Source organism: Hemitrygon akajei, chromosome 7 (assembly GCF_048418815.1).
Source record: "Hemitrygon akajei chromosome 7, sHemAka1.3, whole genome shotgun sequence".
NCBI classification, from domain to species: domain Eukaryota; kingdom Metazoa; phylum Chordata; class Chondrichthyes; order Myliobatiformes; family Dasyatidae; genus Hemitrygon; species Hemitrygon akajei.
In genome coordinates this window covers 31,676,123-31,696,979 of record NC_133130.1, presented here as the reverse complement: position 1 = coordinate 31,696,979, position 20,857 = coordinate 31,676,123, and the positions used below count along the sequence as shown (strand labels likewise).

At 43.6% G+C, this 20,857-nt stretch overlaps 1 protein-coding gene across 3 annotated transcripts in view; it reads left to right on the top strand.

The window, feature by feature from the left end:
• LOC140730328 (regulator of G-protein signaling 7) overlaps window positions 1–20,857 on the top strand; it is a 463,821-nt gene that overhangs the window by 301,470 nt on the left and 141,494 nt on the right. The gene's annotated exons all lie outside the window — the stretch shown is intronic.

The window sequence follows — 20,857 nt, the reverse complement described above, 5'->3', positions numbered from 1 at the left end:
GAATGCTACCGGCCTTCCTGCCTGATTGAGGGTAGCAGCCAGCGCGAAGTCGGAGGCGTCACTTTCTACTTGGAAGGGAATGGTCTCGTCCACCGCATGTATCGTTGCTTTGGCAATGTCCCCTTTAATGCGGCTGAAGGCCGTGCGGGCCTCAGCTGAGAGGGGAAATGCGGTGGACTTGACCAGGGGGCGGGCCTTGTCTGCGTAATGGGGGACCCATTGGGCGTAATAGGAAAAGAAGCCCAGGCACCTTTTGAGGGCTCTGAGGGTGGTGGGAAGAGGGCGTTCCAACAGGGGGCGCATACGGTCAGGGTCAGGGCCAATGACCCCGTTCTCCACGACATACCCAAGAAGAGCAAGTCGGATGGTTCCAAACACCCACTTGTCCCTGTTATAGGTAAGGTTGAGAACTTTGGCCGCTTGGAAAAATCGTTGGAGGTTAGCGCCGTGATCCTGCCAGTTGTGACCGCAGATGGTGATGTTATCCAGATATGGGAATGTTGGCACTGGTCCACCATCCGGTCCATTTCCCTCTGGAAGACAGAGACAACATTTGTGACACCGAAGGGGATGCACAGAAGTGATAGAGCCTGCCGCCCGCCTCGAAAGTGGTGTAGGGACGGTCCTCCGGGCAGATGGGGAGCTGATGGTAAGCGGATTTCAGGTCTGTGGTTGAGTACACCTTGTACTGAGCTATCTGGTTGACCATATCCGCGATGTGGGGTAGGGGGTACGTGTCAAGCTGCGTGAACCTATTGATGGTCTGGCTATAGTCCACGACCATCCTATTTTTCTGCCCTGTCCGAACAACGACCATCTGGGCCCTCCAAGGACTTGTGCTTGGCTCGATGATCCCCTCCCTGAGCAGCCGCTGCACCTCCGACTTAATGAAGGCCCTGTCCCCCGCGCTGTACCTCCTGCTTTTAGTTGCCACAGGTTTACAGTCAGGGGTCAGGTTGGCGAACAGTGGTGGGGGAGGGATCTTGAGGGTGGAGAGGCTGCAAGTGGTGTCAGTAGCACGGCTGTTGGCATGGTGTTGGGTTGGATGTGCGGGTCAGTGTGTGTGTGTGGTCAGTAGTGGGGTATATGATGAAGTCCCACAAAACTGAGGATTTCTGACAGTGATTGGTGGAAGGGGCCCATCATACTCCATTGTCACACTTTTCAGGGAGCCCTGGAAGTCGAGCCCCAATAGCACAGGGGCACACAGTTGAGGCATGACCAGTAACACAAAGTCCAGATATTCTGTGCCCTGCACCACCAATGTCGCTACACAACCCCCCCGGATGTCTGTGGAATGCGACCCAGAAGCCATGGTGACTCTCTGGCTTACCGGCTGTGTCACGAGTCTGCAGCGTTGCACTGTGTCCGGGTGAATAAAACTCTCAGTGCTGCCCGTGTCAAACAGGCAGCTAGTCCTGTGCTCCTCCACCAGGATGTCCATCATTGACCTTGCATGCTGGTGTGGAGCGCTTTGGTCGAGGGTTACGGAGGCCAGAGTTGAACCGCTGTCTTGGTGTCCGGTAAGCACCCGTGGGTCGGAGACGGGGCGAGGTGGCGCCGACAAAGATGGCCGCCCCCATGCCTTGCACGGGGCGGGCAGGCAAGATAGCAACCCCCATGCCTCGCATGCGGCACTGCTCGACCCCACTCGTGGTTTGGACTTACAGACCTTGGCAAAGTGGCCCTTCTTTCCACAGCTGGAGCAGGTAGCTTCTCAGGCCGGGCAGCGTTTTCGGGGGTGCTTTTCGAGTCTGCAGAAGTAACACTGCGCGGACTTGCGACTGGCAGCAGCCGTGGTCGATCCGCCGGAGGGTTGCAGGGAGTTCATGGACTCGTGAGTGGCAGCAGCTGTGGTCGATTCGCTGGCAGGTGGCGGGGTCTGTGGCGTTCACGGGACCGGCGGGAGATCGCGCGGCTGGACAGCATCAGCGTTGTGCAGAGCAGCCTCCAGCGTGTCGGCCAGCTTGATCACCGACTGTAAGGTAAGATCGGCGTTTTCCAGCAGCCGCTGGCGCACGTACACTGACCTGATCCCCGTAACGAAGGCGTCTCGTACCAGGAGCTCCGCATGCTGTTCCGCCGTCAGTCCCCTGTTGTCGCAGGCCCACACGAGTGTCTGTAGGGCCCGGACAAACTCAGCGCTTGACTCTCCGGCCCGCTGCCGCCGTGTCGCTAAGCGATGTCTTGCATAGACGGTGTTCACCGGCTGCAGGTACTGTCTTTTGAGGGCGTCCAGTGCCCCTTGGTAGGTCGGCAGGGCTCTGATGAGGGAGTACACCCGCGGACTGACTCTGGAGAGGAGAACTCTGCACATGATAGCAGGCTCAGTCACGGGAATCTCTTCCAGGTACGATTGGAAGCATGCAAGCCAGAGTTCAAAGGCAATGGCTGCTTCGGGAGCTTGAGGATCAATGTCCAATTTATCTGGTCGTAAAATGCTCTCCATGTTTTAAAATTGCAGCTAATAAAATTGATGCACCATCAATAACTCTCGGAGACGGGAGGTGAACGATAGGCTTTTATTAGCTTCAAGAAATGACCACACAACATCCTGGAGACTGAGGGGGGGAGCAGTGCCTCCAACCGCCTTTATACAGGGGTCTGTGGGAGGAGCCACAGGAGCAGTCAGCAGAGGGACGTGTCCAGACAGGTATATGTAGTTCGCCACAGTGGATCATGGAAAAAGGGAAGGAGGAGGGACACCAGAGGGATGTGATTGTCAGGTAAGAACAGAAGGGGTGAGATGGTGTTCAGAAAGGGGAGTAGAAAAAGAGGAAGATTACTGTAAGTTACAGAAATCGATGTTCATGCTGTCAAGTTGGAGGCTACCCAAGTGGAATATGAGGCATTGCTTCTTCAGAGGTTTAAATGGAAATCTGAATGTCAGGCATTTTTACACAGACAGTGATTGTTTCCTGGAATTCACTGTCACAGGAGTTGGTGATATACACTTAAAAAGACAAAGCTTAGAAGGATGCGGTGCTAATGTGGACCAATGAAATCAGATCCCACTTAAAACTCACTTCAAAACTATGTCCTCTTGATTTTGATATTCTTGTCAATGAGGTCTCCTCTCCTTCCAGGTGACCTAGTACACCCAGTGTATCCTCATATGACAAGCATGCAATCTCAGAAAATTCTCTGGTGAATCTTAAGTACACTGCACTCCACCCCTGGCAATTAATCTTCATTTGTAATTACAGAAAAATGATTCACTGTTCTCCAGGCATGCTCTCTTGATGACCTAATATAACTGTAGCAACCTTTGTCCCTTAAGACTTTGCAAGTATAATTTTCCAGCCTAACCTAGCCATTTGACGTGCTGACAATTAGGCACATTGAGGTTATTTGGAGGCTCGTATCCTTGTATATTGATGAGCACATCGTATAAAAATCACCTAGGAGCTATTCAAACAAAAGAGATAGCCAAAGCTGTTTGTTGATATTGCAGTCTTTGTGCTGGAACATATCGTATTGAGAACCCTGAGTCTATGCATTGAAACGTTATAAGCCCTGTAGAATCATCATAAAGAGCACACCTTCTTGCCCACCTGCCCATCCTGACACATGCTCCCGCCCCAGTTCTGGAAAAGTTTGAGTTTCCTTTATTGGGCTCATGGGTCACAGGAAAATCAGGATGGAGCATGGTTAAGTGGAATCAAACCATCCTGAGTTCTGAGAGACTGCATAAAGAGAAGAATGTTTAACAATCACCGGATAAAAAAACTTCCTCAGCACACCACTTTAATTCAACTCTTAGGTAATGACTAACTTAATAGCTTAGTAATATGAATTGAACTTTAGGGACTTTAATTAAGCATCAATTTGAAAATCACAATTTCCCCCTGCAATGTATATCCAGCAGTTGTTAGAAATTGTATACTGTGGTTGAAGAAATAAAGGCTTTAATAGCTCTCATTCTCCAAGCTTCAATTTACGAAGCACCTTCTGGTGCTGAAAATGAATTGACGCAAAATTAATGAAAATTGCTTTGCCTCGATGACTTTAATTTGCTCACTTATACCAGAGAATGAAGCTGTAATTAAATAATAAACCTTAATAATTTTACACATATTAAAATGACTTGCTGTATCCCTGGTTCCACAGTACAAGACACCTAACAACGAATCATGTAGCAAAGAGTTGTTAAATAACAGTTCCCAATAGACAATAGGTGCAGAAGTAGACCATTCAGCCCTTCGAGCCTGCACCACCATTTTGAGATCATGGCTGATCATCTACTATCAATACCCGCTTCCTGCCTTGTCCCCATATCCCTTGACTCCCCTATCCATAAGATACCTATCTAGCTCCTTCTTGAAAGCATCCAGAGAATTGGCCTCCACTGCCTTCTGAGGCAGTCCATTCCACACCCCCACAACTCTCTGGGAGAAGAAGATTTTCCTTAACTCTGTCCTAAATGACCTACCCCTTATTCTTAAACCATGCCCTCTGGTACTGGACTCTCCCAGCATCTGGAACATATTTCCTGCCTCTATCTTGTCCAATCCCTTAATAATCTTATATGTGGCAATCAGATCCCCTCTCAATTTCCTTAATTCCGGCGTGTACAAGCCCAGTCTCTCTAACCTCTCTGCATAAGACAGTCCAGACATCCCAGGAATTAACCTTGTGAATCTACGCTGCACTTCCTCTACAGCCAGGATGTCCTTCCTTAACCCTGGAGACCAAAACTGTACACAATACTCCAGGTGTGGTCTCACCAGGGCCCTGTACAAATGCAAAAGGATTTCCTTGCTCTTGTACTCAATTCCTTTTGTAATAAAGGCCAACATTCCATTAACCTTCTTCACTGCCTGCTGCACTTGCTCATTCACCTTCAGTGACTGATGAACAAGGACTCCTAGATCTCTTTGTATTTCTCCCTTACCTAACTCTACACCGTTCAGATAATAATCTGCCTTCCTGTTCTTACTCCCAAAGTGGATAACCTCACACTTATTCACATTAAACGTCATCTGCCAAGTATCTGCCCACTCACCCAGCCTATCCAAGTCACCCTGATTCTCCTAACATCCTCATCACATGTCACACTGCCACCCAGCTTTGTATCATCAGCAAACTTGCTGATGTTATTCTCCATGCCTTCATCTAAATCGTTGATGTAAATTGTAAACAGCTGTGGTCCCAATACTGAGCCCTGTGGCACCCCACTAGTCACCACCTGCCATTCCGAGAAACACCCATTCACCGCTACCCTTTGCTTTCTATCTGCCAATCAGTTTTCTATCCATGTCAATATCTTCCCCCCAATGCCATGAGCTCTGATTTTACCCACCGATCTCCTATGTGGGACCTTATCAAATGCCTTCTGAAAATCGAGGTACACTACATCCACTGGATCTCCCTTGTCTAACTTCCTGGTTACATCCTCGAAAAACTCCAATAGATTAGTCAAGCATGATTTGCCCTTGGTAAATCCATGCTGGCTTGGCCCAATCCTATCACTGCTATCTAGATATGCCACTATTTCATCTTTAATAATGGACTCTAGCATCTTCCCAACTACTGATGTTAGGCTGACAGGACGATAGTTCTCTGTTTTCTCCCTCCCTCCTTTCTTAAAAAGTGGGATAACATTAGCCATTCTCCAATCCTCAGGAACTGATCCTGAATCCAAGGAACATTGGAAAATGATTACCAATGCATACGCAATTTCCAGAGCCACCTCCTTTAGTACCCTAGGATGCAGACCATCTAGACCTGGGGATTTGTTAGCCTTCAGTCCCATCAGTCTACTCATCACCGTTTCCTTCCTAATGTCAATCTGTTTCATTTCCTCTGTTACCCTATGTCCTTGGCCCATCCATACTTCTGGGAGATTGCTTGTGTCTTCCCTAGTGAAGACAGATCTAAAGTACTTATTAAATTCTTCTGCCATTTCTCTGTTTCCCATAACAATTTCACCCAATTCATTCTTCAAGGGCCCAACATTGTTCTTAACTATCTTCTTTCTCTTCACATACCTAAAAAAGCTTTTGCTATCCTCCTTTGTATTCCTGGCTAGCTTGCGTTCGTACCTCATTTTTTCTCCCCGTATTGCCTTTTTAGTTAAGTTCTGTTGTTCCTTAAAAATTTCCCAATCATCTGTCTTCCCACTCACCTTAGCTCTGTCATACTTCTTTTTTAATGCTATGCAATCTCTCACTTCCTTTGTCAACCACTGTGGCCCCTTCCCCCCCCCCCCCTTTGAATCCTTCCTTCTCCTGGGGATGAACTGATTTTGCACCTTGTGCATTATTCCCAAGAATACCTGCCATTGCTGTTCCACTGTCTTTTCTGCTAGGATATCCGTCCATTTAACTTTGGCCAGCTCCTCCCTCATGGCTCCATAGTCTCCTTTGTTCAACTGCAACACTGACACCTCTGATCTGCCCTTATCCTTCTCAAATTGCAGATAAAAATTTATCATATTATGGTCACTACCTCCTAATGGCTCCTTTGCTTCAAGATCACTTATCAAATCCTGTTCATTACACAACACTAAATCCAGAATAGCCTTCTCCCTGGTCGGCTCTCGTACAAGCTGTTCCAAGAATGCATCCCATAGGCACTCTACAAACTCCCTATCCTGGGGTCCAGCACCAACCTGATTCTCCCAGTTCACCTGCATGTTGAAATCCCCCATAACTACTGTGACATTACCTTTGCCACATGCCAATGTTAACTCCCTATTCAACTTGCACCCAATATCCATGCTACTGTTTGGGGGCCTGTAGACAACACCCATTAGGGTCGTTTTGCCCTTACTGTTCCTCAATTCTATCCACACAGACTGTACTTCTCCTGATCCTATGTCCCCCCTTGCAAAGTACTGAATCTCATTCCTCACCAACAGGGCCACCCCACCCCCTCTGCCCACATTTCTATCCCTACGATAGCACGTATACCCTTGTACATTTATTTCCCAGGTCTGATCTCCCTGCAGCCATGTCTCCGTTATCCCAACAACATCATAGTTACCCATTTGCACCTGAGCTTCAAGCTCATCCGCCTTATTTCTGACACTTCATGCATTCAGGTATAGAATTTTTAGCCCATTTCTCCTCTCTCTGTTTAAATTGCTGCCTATTGTGCTTAACCCAGCTCCCCGAACTCCCATCGGGCTATACGCCCCTTGAATTTTGTTGTCCTTCCTAAATTTACTTATTCTTTCTGCACATTTAACTCCATGTTTCGTCAGACCATCCCTCTGTACATGTGTCCTCCTTATCACTTGTTCCGCCTCACCTTTCTCTACTACACACTTAATATTCCAGAACCGTGTAGTCCCCACCTGCCCTTTATTCTTCATCTTGCTATCCTCTCTCACATTCTGGATCCCTGCCCCCTGCAAATTTAGTTTAAACCCCCCCCCCCCACCCCCGAGCAGCACTAGCAAACTTTCCTGCAAGAATGTTAGTACCGCTTCAGTTCAGGTGTAAACCGTCCCGTCGGAACAGATCCCACCTTCCCTGGAACAAAGCCCAATTATCTAAAGACCTGAAGCCCTCCCTCCTGCACCATCCTCTCAGCCACATATTAATCTGTATAATCCTTCTGTTCCTTGCCTCACTCGCACGTGGCACAGGCAGCAATCCTGAGATTGTTACCGTGGAGGTCCTGCCCTTCAGCTTCGCACCTAACTCCCTGAACTCACTACGCAGGACCCCCTCACTCATCCTACCCACGTCGTTGGTCCCTACATGGACCACAACATCTGGGTTCTTGCCCTCCCTCTCGAGAATAACCTGCACCCGATCTGAGATGTCCCGGACCCCGGCACCAGGGAGGCAACTTACCATTCCCGCTCCATAATAGTTTTCAACAGCTGGTGCATTAGGATAAATTGTATTTAAATGCTTGCAAGTGATATCTTTTTAAGATTGATCCCGTAATTCCCATATCATGCAGCAGCTGCCCCCTCCCCCACCGACCCCACTGCCATACTGCCGTATGAGCAGATATTGACAGATGAACTTCTGTGTTTTGATGGCAGCGTACAATATCTACCCTGGGTAATATTTGCTTTGGCTGCATAGGGTTAGTGTTCTGTCTGAGATTGGCAACTGTAAGGGATGATTCCAGAAACCTGCAACTTTAAGACAAGAAGATAAACACAAAAACATGCAAATAGGAACATGCGTAGGCGACTCACTCCCCTGTAGACTAAGAGGACAGTCTTAGGCTCCAGGGTGGTATCAGTGTGTTAGTGAAATGGGCTACAAAATGACAGATGGAACTTAATCCTGTTAATGTGGTGTTGCTTTTTGGGAACAAAGATAAGGCTAGGACATGCACCATGAAAGATAAGATCATGGGGAGTATTGAGGAACAGAGGGACCTTGAAATGTAAGTCCAAAGGCCCTTGAAATTGTCAGAGGAGATGGATAACATGGTTGGAAAAAAAGGCAAATAGGATACTGGACTTCAGTAGTCAGAAAATCACCTACCAGAGCAACAGGTCCACAGCAGATGCCATCTCGTTGGCTCTTCACTCAACCCTGGAACATCTGGACAGCAAAGATGCATACGGTATATCAGGATGCTCTTTACTGATTACAGCTCAGCATTCAATACCATCACCCGCTCAAAGCTAATCAATAAGCTCCATCAATACCTCCTTCTGTAATTGGATCCCGGACTTCCTCACTTGTAGGCTCCAGCCAGTTTGGACTGGAAACAACATCTCCTTCACAATCTCCATCAGCACAGGTGCACCCCAAGCTGTGTGCTTAACCCCCCCACCCCACCTGCTCTCCTCACTTTACACCTGTGACTGTATGGCTAAGCACAGCTCCAATACCAGATTCAAGTTTCAGTAATACTACTGTCATAGGCCAAATCAAAGGTGGTGATGAATCAGAATACAAGAGAGAGATTGAAATTTGGCTGAGTGGTGTCATAACAACAACCTCTCACAATGTCAGCAAGACCAAGGAACTGACTGGAGACTTCAGGAGTGGGAAACCAGAGGCCCATGACCCAGTCGTCATTGGAGGATCAGAGGTGCAGAGGCTCAGCAATTTTAAATTCCTGAGTGTTACTATTTTGAAGGATCTGTCATGGACACAGCACGTAAGTACAATTGCAAAAAAGGCACAACGATGTCTCTACTTCCCTAGGAATCTGTGGAGATTCAGTGTGACTTCTGAAACTTTGGCATTTTCTATAGGCTTGGAGTGGAGAGTATATTGACTGGATGCATCATGGCCTGGTATGGAAACACTAAAGCCTTTGAATGGAAAATCCTACAAAAGGTGATGGATTCAGTCCAGCACATCATGGGTAAAGCCACTAAGCACATCAACATGAAATGCTGTTGTAGGAAAACAGCATTCCTCATCAGAGATCCCCACCACCTAGGCCATGCTCTCTTCTTGCTTCTGCCATCAAGTAGATGGTACAAGAGCCTCAGGACTCGCACCACTAGGTTCAAGAACAGTTACTACTCCTCAACCATCAGGCTCTTGAATAAAAGGGGATAACTACACCCTCTTGCCCCATCATTGAGATGTTACCCACAACTAATGATCTCACTTTAAGGATTCTGTCTCATTATTTCATGTTTTTGTTATTATTGCTATTTATTTATATTTTCATTTGCACAGTTTGTTGTCTGCTGCCCTCTAGTTGATCTTTCATTGATCCTGTTATAGTTGCTATTCTACAGATTTGCTGAGTATGCCTGTGGGAAAATGAATCTCAGGGTTTTGTGTGGTGACATATGTACTTCAATAATAATATTTACTTTTACTCTGACTTTGAGCACAATGGGCATGGCAGTATGCTCCACATTAATAAATCATTGGCCAGACCTTAGCTGAAGTATACTCCATGCAGTTGTGGTCAGCACACTGTGGGAAGTATATGGCAGTTTTGGAGAGGATGCAGAGAAGATTCACCAGGATGTTGTATTTCATTTCGGAGGAGAAGGAGAGGATATTTCAGTTTAATAAAAGGCTAGATTAGTTTTCCAGGAGTACAGGATGTAAAGAGATCATAGACCATGGTGGGTCTCATCAGCAAGAACGATGAGTCAGCTTTCAGAGAGGAGGTGCAGTGGCTAACGGACTGGTGTAGAGCCAACAACCTGTCTCTGAATGTGAACAAAACGAAAGAGATGGTTGTTGACTTCAGGAGAGCACAGAGCAACCACTCTCCACTGAACATTAATGGCTCCTCCATTGAGATTGTTAAGAGCACCAAATTTGTTGGTGTTCACCTTGCGGAGAATCTCACCTGGTCCCTCAACACCAGTTTCATAACCAAGAAAGCCCAGCAGTGTCTCTACTTTCTGCAAAAGCTGACAAAAGTCCATCTCACACCCCCCATCCTCATCACATTCTACAGAGGATGTATCGAGAGCATCCTGAGCAGCTGCATCACTGCCTGATTCTGGAATTCCACCGTCTCGGATTGCAAGACCCTGCAGCGGATAGTGAGGTCAGCTGAGAAGATCATCGGGGTCTTTCTTCCTGCTATTACAGACATTTACACCACACGCTGCACCCGCAAAGCTAATGGCATTGTGAAGGACCCCACGCACCCCTCACACAATCTCTTCTCCTTCCTGCCATCTGGCAAAAGGTACCGAAGCATTCAGATTCTCACAACCAGACTATACAACAGTTTCTTCCCCCAAACCATCAGACTCATCAATACTTAGTCTAGACTGACATCTACAACATTTATTATTATATTGTAATTTGTCCTCTACTGTGCTTATTGTCTTGTTTATTAATTATTGTACTGCCCTGCACTGTTTTGTGCAATTTATGTAGTCCTGTGCAGGTCTGGAGTCTAGTGCAGTTTTTATGTTGTCTTACATAGTCTAGTGTAGCCTTGTGCTGTCTCACATAGTCTAGTGTAGTTTTGTGTTGTTTCATGTAACACCAGGGTCCTGGAGGAACGTTGTTTCATTTTTACTGTGTACTGTATCAGCAGTTTATGGTGGAAATGCCAATAAGCTTGACTTGACTTGACTTGACTTGACTTGATTTGGTATAAGTAGTAAGATGTTCAGAGAAAATCCGAGTTTTTTTCCACCCAGAGAGCAGTGAGTACAGGGAATGCCCGGCTTGAGTGGGTGGTGGAAGCAGAGTCATTGACAGCATTTCGGACATGTCTAGTTGAGCAGACACTGAAGCTCAGTAGATGCCAGAACTGCCATTCAGTGAGAGAGCTGCTGGTGAGTAATGATGTAGAACACATACAGATCTATGCACAATGCTCTGCTATTCAGTGATGCTTTTATCGAGCTCCAGTCCTGAATCACCCTTCTCTTCAACCCAGACCAATGGGTCAGGGAATATCCCCTAAGTATACAATATGAGTCAGAAAACTGCTTTAAAATGCAAAGTGAAGCCAATGAGAGCCAAACCCAAGTCTTTGGCTGGGAAAGCCACTGGAATCATCTGAATGTGCAGGCATAATTCTGTCACAATTGGAGCCTAATGGAGGCTCCAGATACTCCATAATCTTCTTTGTGACTCTGGCTGCAAAGGAGTCAATTGCAATGGCAGATCTCCATAAAGGGAGATATTGAGAAGTAAGAACTGAATATGCTTATAAAACCTACCAGCTATTCTCATTATCAATAAATATTCTGGTTAAATCATCTTCATTGTACTTTCTATTACTATTAGGCATTGCTCATCTGTTCTGGTGAATGTTGTCGAGATCTCAAGATGTTGCCATGGATATAGTATTGTGGTGAGCAGTTGGTCCATAATGACAGACGAGGAAGCTCTTTAACTCAACAACCGTTTTATTGTGATAGAGACAAAACAGACCGGGCACCATGACCCGGAGAGTGAACCCAACCCGTCTCACACCGACGGGGGTGACCATCACACATCTGGTTACAGTTAGGGTGGCCCACAAATACACAAGCAAATAACTGTGTAACCCAAGCTAAAATGTAAGAATAAATGAACTGGAACTCCCCACCATAATCTCACAAAAGCATTTTAACACAAGAACGATAAACGGTGCTGGTTATTAGATATGCAGGGGCAGGCTGTCAACCTCAGAACGTCACAGATATTACCTGGCCTACTTAACCAATACTAATGCAGAGAAACAAGGGACAGGACTTTGGTGCCTGATTGGATATCAATTATCAAATCAGTATAGAAATAAAAATGCACTTTGTTGCAGAACTCCAGTCTTTGCATTAATTACTGCCTTGATTAATTCAGAGCTATTACAAATTTAGGCATCTAAAACATGGGAGGTGGAAGTCTGCTTCTTATCCAGTCAAGGTTCCTGAAACTGGCTTTAGCAGGCCATTTTGAGAAGAGCTGCCCTGAAGGGTTGGCTGTGGACTACAGAATTTCAGCAATGGCTCAGCTATCTGGCTCAACTGACTTCCTGACTCTGCCACATGCACAGGAAGAGGGATGGAATGTGAGGGTGGCAAACATGTTATCTTACTCAGAGAAAATAGCAAAGGTCAAAGTTCAAAATACAGTTATTATCAAAGTATATACTACATACTGTATAGACCTTGAGATTCATCTTCTTGCAGGGTCGAAGGATATTGATATTGTTCCAAAGTGAACAATAGAGGAGTGATTAAATAATTTGGACCTCACAATCCAGGCCTTCTATGATAATTGGCAAGATGGCAACCAACTCTAGAATAGTGACTGTCTAAGCTTGTTTCAGCCACCATCACAAAGGGCCCTGCTACAACTTCAGAATTGGTACATTACAGGTATTGCTTTGTTATTTTCACATCTACCACGATACAGTGAAAAGTTTGTCTTGCATTCTGTTCGAACAGAACAGAATGTATTGAGGTAGATCTAGGTGAAACAATAACTGAATGCAGAATAAAGTGTAAAGGCTACTAGTAAGTCTAATGAAGGTAAATGATGAAGTGCAACATCATTATGAGGTACAGAGTCCAACTTATACAAGAGGTCTGCTCAAGAGTCTGATGACAGAGGGATAGAAGCTGTCACTGAGCCTGGTAGGCACCTGTATTAGGCTTTTTCCTGATAGCAGAGCGGAGAAGAGAGAATGCCTGGGGTCATTGATTATGTTGGCTGCATTACTAAGGCAGAGAGATGAATATCCAGAGACAACAGTGGGGTGGTTGGTTCCCATGATGTAGTTAACTCCACAGGATATTTCTTTTCATTTTTTCTGTGGTATTGGTAAAAAAAAAGTCTTTATTGCCCAGCTTTATCTGCCCTTGTGAAGGTGGTGATGAGTTGTAATCCTTGAACTGCTGCAGTCCTACTGGTGAAGGTGGTCCCTCAGTGCTTTGGGCTAGAGAACATCAGGACTTAGACACAGCAAAATGAAGGAATGGTGATTTATTTCCAACCCTGGACTGAGCGGTTTACAGACAACAGCCTGCCCTTGTCCTTTAAGACTGTAGAGGTCACTGTTTCAGGAGAGATTCTAAAACAAATCTTGGCAAGTTATTGTGGTATATTATTTGGATAGAACACACACTAGTTACCGTGTGATGGATTGGGTGCTTTCTCCCAGACACTGCCAACTTCCTTGTTTGTCATTGGTGTTAGATTCACACAGGCAAGTGGTTTGACTTGTGATGACCTCACATAACTTGGAGGCAGAATTTTCTACATCATGGCTAAATTTCCATTTCACTGAGGAGAGCTTCATAGGTGCTGACACAAGAGATTCCACAGATACTGGAAACCTCGAGACCTATCTTCATAGGTGGTCTAGAGGTCTCGAGGTTTCAGCCATTCCCTCCCTCACTTGGCCAAGGCATGGCAGAAATCTGATGACCTGATCCATTCTTTTCTCTTCCTCTTATGCATGCATTCTGTAAATCTCAGTGTAAGCCCCTCAGCGTCCCACTAAAACTTATAAGGCTCAGATTTATCACATTGTACATTCAAATAATGCCTACCATTTATGACTTGCAATTGACCTGGTAATCATACTTGTCGTTTGGAAAGATGGATACTGGAAAAGCACTAACAGCTTGTGGAAAGGGTTCACAGAAATAAACAGATACATGTTTAATTCAGCAGTAGGCTATCACGGAAAGCTAAGTTTAACAGGCGTGAGATTAAGATTTGTGGGTCTGTTGAAGGGTTGCGTTGATTTTTTAAAAATTCTTTTATAGCCGTTCACAATATTAAAGACTTCTTTCAGATAATCTCTTGCAGTTCTTGGCTTTTGTTTGTCAAAATTTGTCATTAATGTACTCAGTCATCTGTAGAAGTATCTTAGTGAGGTTATGTTACAACTTTCCTGTTGGTTTCCTGCCTGCTGGACAACATATTAGGCAATAAACACTTATTTCACTCCATGTTCACTCCAACAGAGGCATCAACCTGTTCAAAATTAATATCTTAGTGCCTAAAACAATATCAATTCTGTTTTTAAGCTATCCTATGAAAAGTTAATTGACTAAAGCTCAAGGATTTAATGCCCATTGTACAGTCAAGCATTCTTCAAAAATTTGACACGAATCATCACATATGAAGGTCACTAATAAATTGGGGTGCTTACATTTACAATGTTGGCCAGGCAATTACAATAGGGCTGGTGCTTATCTGTACACCAAAGTCTGCTGTGAAAATCAGTCACAGCTTGTGACTATCAGTGTTAAGAGTTAAGCAAACATGTTATATTAAACTAATTCACTTTGTGCATAATCAAATGGGAAAGTGAAAATTAAATATGTGCTTTTTTAAAAAAGAATTGTAATTAACTGTTGTCAAGTTTCAATAAGCTTCCAACTGAGGTAGGCATCTGCTGTTGTGATTAAATCTGTAAAATTAGAAATTGTAACTGGTCTTATGCCAAGTGAAAACATTATTTCACATTCAAAACATTTCTAACACTTTATAACAGGAGGCTAACAAAGAGTATCAACTGAATATAAAAAGGCCACAGGCTTTTACATTTATATCATTGGCTAATTTTACAAAACAAAATAAATAGGCTTGAGTAATTAAAAAAAAATGAGAAGATGGGATGGTTAAGACTGGCAGGGTTAAGTCTACCTGGCAGCATCCAAAATTTAAAAAAAATGAAATACATTGAAACAGAAATCATAAACACAAGTGATTTTGCAGATGCTGGAAATCCAATCGACATATTAGGCCAAGACCCTTCATCAGGACTGATGAAAGGTCTCGGCCTCATACGTCAACTGTTTAGTCATTTCTATAGATGTTGCCTGAGCTGCTGAGTTCTTCCAGCATTTTGTGTGTGTATTGCATTGGAACAGTATCGTACATTGATGATAGAGTTTCCTGGCAACGGACTGAGAGCTGCTCCAGTGTAAATCAGTGGTGATGAGATCACAGTCATTAATCTTGCAATCTGTCAATCCACCAGGAGCAAGGCCTGTGAAGGAGAGCAGTGTAACTGAGCCGTTAAAGGGTTCAATCTGGAAATTTACAATAGGGTTCCCTATAGACGGACTTATTTTAAAAAAATATAAAAACTGCTCCATATACCAAAAATAGAACTGAACCTCCTTCACTAAATAGAGATTCATAACTCACAGTGTGCTGACTGAAAGAGCACTGCATGTACTGTATATTAGCAAAAGCTTACTTCAGACAACGAATCTGCTTTCTTGACTGAGGAATAACTGAATAGGCAAACCTTCAGTAAAATGGTGTAAAAGTTACCATAGAAAAGGAGCGAAGTCATGTTCCTGCATCTGGGAACTAATAGTTATTTGTAGAGGGTTAATCTTCAATATGCAAGTTGCTCTGTCTATGATAACAATGTATAAGCAAAAACACAATACTGTAGTTTTAACAGAATTTGTTCATTCCAACAAAATGTACCAGGAGAGCTACATCAGTAAGTCAAAAGGTTTTTAACTATCTGTAATTTACAAAGTGCAGATGCCTCAAAACTGGATTGCTTAGTCCTTGTTTATTTCTCAGTGCCGCAGGATCCATTTTACCCCAGCAAATTAAGTTAACCATCATTTCCAGGTGAAACTGTGACCTCCCCTCTAGACCACTTTACACCATGTCTGTTGTCCACATCATTTATACTGGATCCTTGCCCCACCACTGATCAAAACTGAAGCTTCTATGTCAGGATAATGACTGTGAGATGAGGGTCACAAAGAAGTTCAAAATAAATTTATTATCAAAGTACTTACAGGTTACCATGCACTACCTTGTAATTCATTTTCTTGCAAATATTTACAGGAATTGAAGAAATACATTAGAATTTTATGAAAAAAACTATACATAAAAGACTAACAAACAACTAATGTGCAAAATAAGCCAAACTCTGCAAACAAAAATAATGGAACTGAGAACATCAGTTGTAAAGAATCTTTGAAAGTGTGTCTGATCAGTTCAGAATAGAGGTGAATGAAGCTATGTACCCCAGTTCAGGAGCCTAATGGTTGTAGGGTAATAAATGTCCCTAAATCTGGTGGTATGGAACATTAGTGTGTGGAATGGGCTGCTGGCAATGGTGGTGGAGGCGGATACAATAGGGTCTTTTAAGAGACTTTTAGATAGGTACATGGAGCTTAGTAAAATAGAGGGCTATAAGTAAGCCTAGTAATTTCTAAGGCAGGGACGTGTTTGGCACAACTTTATAGGCCGAAGGGCCTGTATTGTGCTGTAGGTTTTCTATGTTTCTGTGTTTCTAAGGCCTCTATACCTCCTGCCGATGGTAGTAGTGAGAACTAAAGTTTAGTCCAAAATAAGTCTCTGAAGTTTCCATTGAAATACAAAATCCATGGTGTCTGTTCTGTTTTCAATATTTTGACCTGAATACTGAGCTTTATGTTCCAAGATAGATATTTATTCTTAAGGCTTTTGTAAGATGTTTTTATATTCCTTAGGCTGAAGTATTTGCATGATCATTTTATACTTAATCAATATTTGCAGCCATTTATTTCAATGCATTACTTGTTTTTAAAGTGCTCTTTTAAAACACTATCTGAAAAGCACTGCCTTATCCATCCAGATTAAGTGATACTGGCTATGAGACTTTAAGAGATCACCACAGCTGGTGCAGTTCTGTCCACAGGAGACATTTACTCTTTCAGCAGGAGTCACAACAACTGAACAGAAATGAGACTATACTGGCCATGGATATCAATGTCAACTGCAGCAACTGCAACATGGAACATGGTCATAAGTGTGGCCTGGGACCTTACCAGTGATTCTGGCTGACTATGATGTTTTGCATAGAATTTACCCAATTGATTTTAATATCTTGTTTGGCTTGTTAAATGTCAGCTAGTCTTCACAATATCAGTTCCTTAATTTGACAGTAAACTGCTGTTGCTATCCTGATATTCAAATGGAATCACTTTACCCAGATGATTTTCTCTCAAGACTGATTTTATAATAGTGTAAAGTTTCCACTGGAATCATAGACTAGACAGAAAGAGTTCTTTGTTAAACAATCTAGACATTTGTGTTCCTTCACTCTTTTCCCTCAACCTGGGAATGATTTAGCATTAAATACTCATTGAAACAGATTATTTTTGAAAGACACAATCTGCTGTGTATGGTAAGATATTGATTAACTGACTGCTTTATAGATCTGGGATGTGAATCTAAATCCCAGTCAAGTCGGGAATTCAGATTCGAGAAATGCAATGCAGGGGCGACACAGTAGTGTAGTAGTTAACATAACGCTTTACAGCGCCAGCAATTCAGGTTCATTTCCCGCCTCTGCCTGTAAGGAGTTTGTATGTTCTCGCCGTGACCACGTGCATTTCCTCCAGATGTTCCAGCATCCTCCCATATTCCAAAGGTGTATAGGTTAGTAGGTTAATTGGTCACGTGTGTAATTGGGCAACGTAGGCCCATTGGCCTGAAAAGGCCTGTTGCTGTGACGTTTCTCTAAATAAAAAATAAAATCAGAAGGTTATGCTGGAAATTTATTGAACTCTAGTTAGGCCACATCTGGAGTATTGCATACACACTATAGAAAGGATGTTGAGGCTTTGGAGAGGGTCCAGAAGGGGTTCACCAGGATGCTGCCCGGTTTAGAGGCCATGTGCCATCATGAGAGGCAGGATAAGCTTGGATTGTTTTTCTCTGGAGTGCCGGAGGCTGAGAGGAGATCTGACAGAGATATACAAAATTATGAGAGGCATAGATAGAATGGACAGAACGTATCTATTTCCCAGGGTTGAAACGTCTAATATCAGAGGGCATACATTGAAGGTGAAGAGGGGGATGTGAGGGTTAAGTCTTTTAATCAGAGAGTTGTGGATGCCTGGAATGCACTGTTTGGTGTGGCAAATACGTTAGAGGCTTTTAAGAAACCTTTGGATAGGTACATGGACATAAGGAAAATGGAGGGATGTGGATATGGTGTAGGTAGGAGGGATGAGTGTTAGGGTGTTTTTGATTTTCTTTTAGCTGGTATGGCACAATATTGTGGGCCAAATAGCCTTTTCCTGTGCTGTACTGTTCTATGTTCTAATAAAAGATAGGAATAGTAAGCATGAACATAAAAGCACTGGATTACTGTATCATAAAACAGCACTTACAACTTACGACTCTAGATGAAGGATCTCGATCCAAAACTTCAACCACCCATTTCCCTCCACAGATGCTGCCTGACCCATTGAGTTCCCCCACCACCTTGCTTGTTACTCCAGATTCCAGCATCCACATTCTTTTGTGTCTCAATGTTTATGACATCTGGTTTTGCCAACAGTGTGGATATATATACACACACAGGATTTACAACCTGAAGTTGAGCTGACCTTTCTTGGAAGAAGAAAGCAGGTTGATGATTTTGAGCCCCAAAGTGGAGACAAGCCAACAGGGGCTACGTAATTTCCAAATGTTGTAATTATAGGTTTATTTGAAAGCGTCAGCAAATGAATAAATTCATCTTTTTACCAAATCTGGTGAGCAAACTACAGGAAATGAAATATGCTGAGGTTAATCCTTTGAACCTTGCAGTTTTAAACCTGTGCTTATCATTTAGTGTTAATTAGAAAAAAAGGAATTACGAAGTCCATGTGGATATATGATAAAAACATGGCAGAAAGAAAGAAATAACAAAGTGAATATTGTGATGATTTTAGTAATCAGCCTATTATTTAAAATGAACACTTACAGTTCTCATACAATTGCTATGCAGTAATGTGGGAGGTTATTGAAACTGATGTGTCACCTTCTGAGCTAAACTGAGCTTTTGGAAGAATATATATGTGTGAAGCCTCACTTTTATGAGTGTCACTACCTGGCATCCTTCAGGGCAACTGTGGACAGAAAAATGCATCCATAAAAGGGGAGAGATCTGGTCTCCTGATCGTCATTAAATTGCACAACGGCTCAGAGGCAGTGAGTAAAGCAGATCAGATGTTGGGATGCATTAAAAGGTCAACATGAAACTGAAACAGTAAGGGAACCATACTACTATAAATCATTGCTCCATCTGCACTTAGAAGTACAAGGCAAACTGTAGTGCCTTCTGCAGAAGAATACAGAGAAAGGAATGTGCTTGTGCTTGAACTGGGATTAAACTCAGAACTAACCTGCCTCTGATTTATGTGGGAGTTGTCTGTGTAAATTCCAAGGTGGTCATTACATCTACTAAGACCTCTGCACAGAAAAGTGACCAAAATTCAGCAGCAGGTGACTTGCCTGTATGAGTGCAGCTGGAATATCTCTCAAGAAGGTCAATACCATCTAAACAAAGAAGTGCAATCTATTGCCATGCCATCCATCATTCAGAATGTTAATTCTCTCCACAGTGTTTACCATCTGCAAAATGTACTGGGGTTAAAGAGCAATGGTAAGAGATGAATGGAAACGCCATTCACAGCAGGTTCCTCTCCAAGTTGCACAGCATTCTTTCCCAGAAATATGCTGCCATTCTTTTAATGTCATTTGGTCTAAGACAGAGGTTCCTAACTTTTTTTTAATGCCATGGAGCCTTACCATTAATCGAGGGGTCCATGGACCCCATATTGGGATTCCTTGGTCCAAGTCTTAGAGCTCCCTGCCCAACTTTATCAGCTGAACGGCAGCTGTTCCACCACTTTTCATGGATAATTGGGGCTGGGCAATAAATGCTGACCCTGCCAGCAGCATCCTTGCCTCAAAAAATGACTGAATAAGCAAAAAGAATGCCCAAGCCATTTGGATAGTGGAAGAAGCTGGAGGCAATTATAAAGGAAGCCGAAGTTGCGTTTGAAGTTTGTGCTGGGGTCCAGAATATGTGGACGATAATTAGGAATTCACAAATGTAGTCACAGATTTGGACATGTGTAATCTTTGTATTGTTATCTGTGGATGCAGTACCAGAGGACTGGAGGGTGGCTAATGGTGTGTCTTTATTCAAGAAGGCCTTCTTTACAAGCCAGGTGACAAGGAGGATTGACAATGGCATGGTCTGCATCGACTTTAGCAATGCCTTTGACAAGATCCCACATGGTAGGCTGGTCTGAATGCAGCTGGTAGTGGAGTGTTGTTTTTCAGATTGGAGGCCCAGGGACCCACGGTGTGCCACAAGAGTTGGTGCTGAGTCCATGTTGTTTGTCATATATATCAACAATTTGTTTGAGAATGCAGGTGTGCATGATAAGCAAGTTTGAGGATGACATCAAAATTGGTGGACAGTGAAGGAAGTTGTCCTAAGTTATGCTAATTTAACAGGGAAAGTGAACAAAGAAAATAGTAGGTGGTATTTACTAGCTCACTTTGGCAATTCAAACTAAGGCAGGAACATACAGAGTGAATAGCAGGTCTCTGAGTAAAATTGTGGCCTTGGGGTACAAATGCATAGTTCTGTCAAAGTGAGGGTATATGTAGACAGAGTGGTGAAGGTGGCATAGTGTACACTCTTATTGCTTAATCAGCACAGAATGCAAGAAATGTTACAGCTGTACAATATG